Source organism: Jaculus jaculus, chromosome 10, assembly GCF_020740685.1.
Source record: "Jaculus jaculus isolate mJacJac1 chromosome 10, mJacJac1.mat.Y.cur, whole genome shotgun sequence".
Classification (NCBI taxonomy): domain Eukaryota; kingdom Metazoa; phylum Chordata; class Mammalia; order Rodentia; family Dipodidae; genus Jaculus; species Jaculus jaculus.
Window position 1 is genome coordinate 39227023 of NC_059111.1, and position 5883 is coordinate 39232905.

The 5883-nt window shown below is 41.0% G+C and overlaps 1 pseudogene; it reads right to left on the minus strand.

The window, feature by feature from the left end:
• Positions 1–4623: 4623 nt before the first annotated feature.
• LOC101599665 lies at positions 4624–5605 on the minus strand (annotated as a pseudogene).
• Positions 5606–5883: the final 278 nt, after the last annotated feature.

A 5883-nucleotide genomic window follows, 5' to 3' on the forward strand; every position in this document is an offset into this window, starting at 1 on the left:
TGCCCTCATCTTTATTATTTCTTCCCATCTACTGAATTTTGGTTTGTCTTGTTCTTCTTTTTCCAAGACTTTAAGGTGAAGCATTAGGCATTTACTTGCAACCTTTGTAATTTCTTAATATAGGCACTTAAAGCTTTATTTTTACTTCTTAGGACTGCCTTCATTGTGTCCCAGAGAATTTGGTATTTTGTGTTCTCATTATCATTTGACTCTATAAATTTTTTGATTTCCTTCTTGATTTCTTCATTGACCCATTCATCATTTAGTAGTGTGTTGTTTATTTTCCATGATTTTGTGGATGCTCTATAGCCTTTTTTGCTGTTTATTTGTGGTTTGATTCTATTGTGGTCAGATAGAATTATTTCAATTTTCCTGTATGTGTTAAAAGATTTTCTTTGTGTCCTAATATATGGTCTGTTTTAGAGAATGCTCCATGTGCTGCTAAAAAGAATGTATATTCTGCAGCATTTGCATGAAACATCCTGTATATATCTGTTAGGTCCATTCTTCTATGACCTCATTTAGTCTAGATGCATCTTTGTTTATTTTTTCCTGGGGTGGTCAATTGATGAGAGTGGGGTGTTGAAGTCAGCCACTACCACTGTGTTTGATGTTTTCTGTGACCTTGGTTCTAATAGCATTTATCTGATGATTTTTGGGCCTCTATGTTAGGTGCATATATGTTTAGGATTGTAGTGTCCTCCTGTGGAGGGTGCCTTTAATCTATATAAAGTGACCTTCCTTATCTTTCTTAACTAATGTTGCACTGAAGTCTACCATGTCAGATATTAGGATAGCAACCCCTGCTTGTTTTCTATGTCCATTTGCTTGAAACACCATTTTCAAAACTTTCACCCTACGATAGTGTCCATCATTTATGGAAAGGTGTATTTCTTGGAGGAAACAAATTGAAGGGTCCTGCTTTTTATCCCAGTCTGCAAACCTATGTCTTTTGGTTGGGGGATTGAGGCTGTTGTTATTAAGAGATATTACTGAAAGGTGTCTGTTCATTTTTCCATTTTTTTTTTTTTTGTAGTTCTTTTGGTTTACCTTTGCTCTCTTGTGTAATTAGTACTTGAATATTGTTTGCTTTTTCCCAGTTCCTTATATGTGTGATTTTCTTTTTCTTCAGCATGGAGGATTCTTTCAAGTATTTTCTGTAGAGCTGGTTTTGTCTTCAAATACTCCTTTATCCTGCTTTTGTTGTGGAATGTCCTTATATCTCCGTCTATTTGAATGGATAGCTTTGCAGGAAAAAGTAACCTTGGTTGAGAGTTGTTATCTTTTAGGACTTGCAATGCATCACTCCACCCCCTTCTGGCTTTTAAAGTTTGTTTTGAGTAATCTGCTGTAATCCTGATAGGCTTGCCTTTGTATGTAGCTTAATTTTTCTCTCTGACTGCTTTCAATATTTTTTCTTTGATTTGTGTGTTTGGAAGTTTAATTATAATATGGCATGGAGAGGTTCTTTCCATGTTTTGTCTGGCTGGTGTTCTAAAGGATTCCTGTATCTGCTTTGGCACCTCTTTCCCAATTTGGGGGAAGTTTTCTTCTATGTTTTTGTTAAAGATGCCTATTATACCTTTGGAGTGAAGTTCTTCTCCTTCAACTATGCCCTGAATTATTATGTTTGATCTTTTCATAGTGTCCCAAATGTCTTGAAATTCCCACTCATACTTTTCTATTAGTTTGTCTTTCTCTTTGTTGGATTGTATTAGATCTACCACCTGGTCTTCTAGCCTAGACATTTTGTCCTCTCCTTCATCCATTCTACTGGTGAGAGTTTCTACAGAGTTTTTTTTTTTTTTTTTTTAAATTTCATTAACTGCTTTTATATTGCTAGTAATTCTAACTGGTTTTTCTTTATTATTTCTATTTTCTTATTTATGTCTCGTATTGACCTCTTTATTTCATTAAATTGGTGTCCTGTGTCTTCTTTGATTCCTTTGATTTCTTCTTTGAATTCTTTGAACATATTTATAATCATTCTTTTGAAATTTTTCTCAGGCATTTCCTCTAACTTGTCACTGGAGCTCATTTCTGTTGCATTAATAGTTTTTGGTGGATTTATATCATCTTGATTTTTGGTGTTTCTTGTGTCTTAATGTATATACTTTTGCATCCTGGATTATTTAATGATTTGATTTTCTAGTTCATTGGGAATTTTGAGATATATCAATCAATCTGATCAATCTTCAGGGTAGGAGCTTAAGGAGCTAGGCGTGCCTCTCAAGACTCTCAGAGTATCTACAGAAGTGACCTTAAGTGTTGGTTTTGCCTGCTATGAGAGTATTCAAGTATGCTAAGTGGAACCAAACATAGATATTTTCTAAAATTTACCTAAACAATGTACACTTTCAATGACAAACAGCACAGTGTATTTATCCAAGAGTAGGTATTTTGACAACCAGATCCTTTGTCTGTCCCTTAGACTATGTGGTGCGTTACCTACTCCCTTAATCCTGACAACAAGGAGGTTAAGGTTTTTGGTCTGTAGAGGGTTCTAAGTCAGCTTATGACCAGGTAAGACCCTTCCCTAATGTATAACAGAAGAGGAAACAAAGCCACTACAAATCAAGAAGCAACAAATAACAAGCCCAAAATATAGAGTACTTATGAATGGCAAATCTGATCATCCATCTGATTTAACATACAATTTATCCTGATATGGAAGGTGCAATTAGCACTTCTGGTTCAGGCCTATATACCAAGTTTATTAGTTGAGTACTGACCTGGTTTAATCCCTGTTACCTTTTGGGATGGTTTTGGTCTCAGTTAGCTGCTCTCTTGCTTCGGTCCCTCTTTGGTGTGTTGTCAGTTCAAGTAGGCATGACCAGATCCCTGGACTGCTGCTCTGTTCTCAGGAGCTGAGCACTGGTGGTGGAGGAGGGGAGGCTGCCAATGCTGCTCTAGTTCACTGGTGTTCCGTGTGTTCTTCTACCTTGTGATCATCCGCACCATCGTTCACTGTCTTTCTCCCTTCACATTTCTTGAGTTTGTGGAGAACTCCAGTGTGAGTGGAAAATCCCTTCACCTGGCTTTTCCTGTGGCTCCAACATAGCCTGGCAGCTGGCTGGCATGACACTGCCACAGTCCTGTGCATGGACCTGCTAGAACCTCTTATGCCAGCCTGTGTGGGCTCTGGATTCTCTGAATCTCTCCTACTTCTCTGCTGCCATTTCAATTTCCTATACACCTCACTTTTTAGTAAAAGTGTGTATTTTGCTGTTTTTTTTTTTTTTTTTTTTTTTTTTTGGCTTTTTCCTCCCTAGGCCTCTTTGGTGTGGTACCTGCACCACCATCTTTTTTTTTTTTAATGTTTCTTTTTAAATTTTTATTTATTTATTTATTTGAGAGCGTCAGACACAGAGAGAAAGACAGATAGAGGGAGAGAGAGAGAATGGGCGCACCAGGGCTTCCAGCCTCTGCAAACGAACTCCAGACACATGCGCCCCCTTGTGCATCTGGCTAACATGGGACCTGGGGAACGGAGCCTTGAACCAGGGTTCTTAGGCTTCATGGGCAAGCCCTTAACTACTAAGCCATCTCTCCAGCCATGCACCACCATCTTAACCAGAAGTCAAAATTATTCTTTATACGATTTGTCCTAGTATTTGGGAAATGATCAATCATATTTGCTACCAAAATCTGAAGGATATTCACTGCCAAGATCTGTGATGAGGATGGCCAGGCAGCAAGCGAGCATGGTCCCTGCTGGGTTTCATCTCACCAAAGTGAAGTGCCCAGACCAAAGTAATGCCATGACAGACTTTAAATATATTAATAGGCCTAAGTTTCTGTTTCCCTGCAGGGCCCAAATTACTGACACAGCACTTTGCAATTACTGGGAGAAACAACCACAACTGCTTAGTACTCAAAATAATCCCTGTAATGGGCCAGTCGAAAGGACCAAGTAAATGTCATCCTTTGGCTCCTGTAACTATAGATAAGTTTGCTTAAAGTTCCTCAGCTACTATCTAACCAATAAGCTTGTAACATATGTGCTCTTGCTAAATGTCAACTAATCATGTAACTGCTATGTTGGCAATTCCCTTTTTCTTTGTTTGAACCTAATAAAAGCTCCTCCTGGACACCACTGGAGGCTCTTGGATGGACCCACTGCCTTGGTAAAGTCTGGAGCCAGAGCTTAAACCCAAAATGAAGCTCTTTGCTGTTGCACACATGTCCATCTCTCTTGGTGGTCTTTGGGGACTCTGTGATCTGGGCATAACACAAAGCACTGCTTCATTGTTAGGACAATGGAAATTAAGAGCTCTCTGTATAAACTCCTGGAAATCCCACCCTTCTCAAGATCCCATTTCCAATCTAGATTGCTATCAAGAGTCTGTCTTGGGGCTGGAGAGATGGCTTAGCGGTTAAGCACTTGCCTGTGAAGCCTAAGGACCCCGGTTCGAGGCTCGGTTCCCCAGGTCCCACGTTAGCCAGATGCACAAGGGGGCGCACGCGTCTGGAGTTCGTTTGCAGAGGCTGGAGGCCCTGGCACGCCCATTCTCTCTCTCTCTCTCTATCTGCCTCTTTGTCTCTCTGTCACTTTCAAATAAATGAAAATAAACAAACAAAAAAAAATTTAAGAATTCATTGAGATCCTTTTTTTTTTTTTTTAATGCTTAGTTCATTTAATGACTAGGTTCTTGTAAATCAAAGTAAATTGGTCTTAAAATATGTCCTCTGAGGGCCTGTGCATCTGCAAGTCACCAGGTGCATTCCGATCAGGGCCTTGATGCTCTGATTTCCTCCCACACTGCAGCTTCCACTTCTGCAGTGTTGTACTCCCTCATCAAATCAAACTCAGGCCATGGCTCACTCCACTTCTGAGCCTCTTTCATCTGCTCCGCAGTTAAGGCGAGATCAAACCTGATTCCTTTGATGTCAAAATATGGACGTTCCCAGCGTTTAGACCACGGCTTTGGCTTCATCTTAACTTTCAGCTTATTTACAGGAACTTCCTGGCTGGAGTCTAGTATAAGTGGCTTCATATTCATATCAAAAGTGCTGTATTCAGGGAGGGCATCTCGTTAAGTACAGCAAGCTGTCATCCAGCCGCTTCTCTAATTTGACTACTCGGATCTCATGGATTTCAGGATTATACAGCTCAAAGCAAATCTCCACACCTTGCCCTTCAATGGTATTCCTAAGGGTAAAAGTAGCACCGAGTCCTTTTCCTGATCTCTTGGTGCAAATTCCCAGAAACTGGCTGGTTTTTCCATTGGCATGGGGGTTGGCTGTGGTAACACGTAGTATGCTTCCAACATAGAACTCAGGAATGTGGAGCACCGTTCTCCTTTCTAGCATATCATTCCTTTCTACTTGAAACTTCAAAGGATTAGTTCTTCCCCTTGGAGGAATGAATTCGGGGCTCAAGAACCTCCTCTCGGTGCCCGTGATTTGCCGCTTGTCCTCGATGACGGGTTTCGGCGGCGGTTGGAAGTCGCCGGGCTGGGAAGGTCCAGTGCTGCGCGCGCTCGGACCCCGCGCTGAGCCGAGAGGCGACAGAGGCGGGCGCGGCAAAAAGCAGCCTCGCTGCTCGGTGGCTAGGGGCCAGACGCATGGCAGCCCGGTGGCCTTGTACGACACTCGCCGCCATGCCCGCGCGACTCATGGAGATTCTTAAGAGTATATTTATGACTAGGGCCTTCTTGACTCTGGCTTCCAGAATAGCCATCTGTTGTTGAACAAGCATCAGGCTATAGTAGGGGCAGGAAACTAGGACCTGTGGACCATTAGTATAACCATCCATTAGGCAAGATCTGCCTCTTGCTTGACTTTCTAAAACCTGCTTAGAGTATTTTTCTAATAAAAAAAAAGAAACAAAAAGAAAAATCCTGTTAAACTTCTTGAGCCTAGGGTTTCTCTGTAATAGAA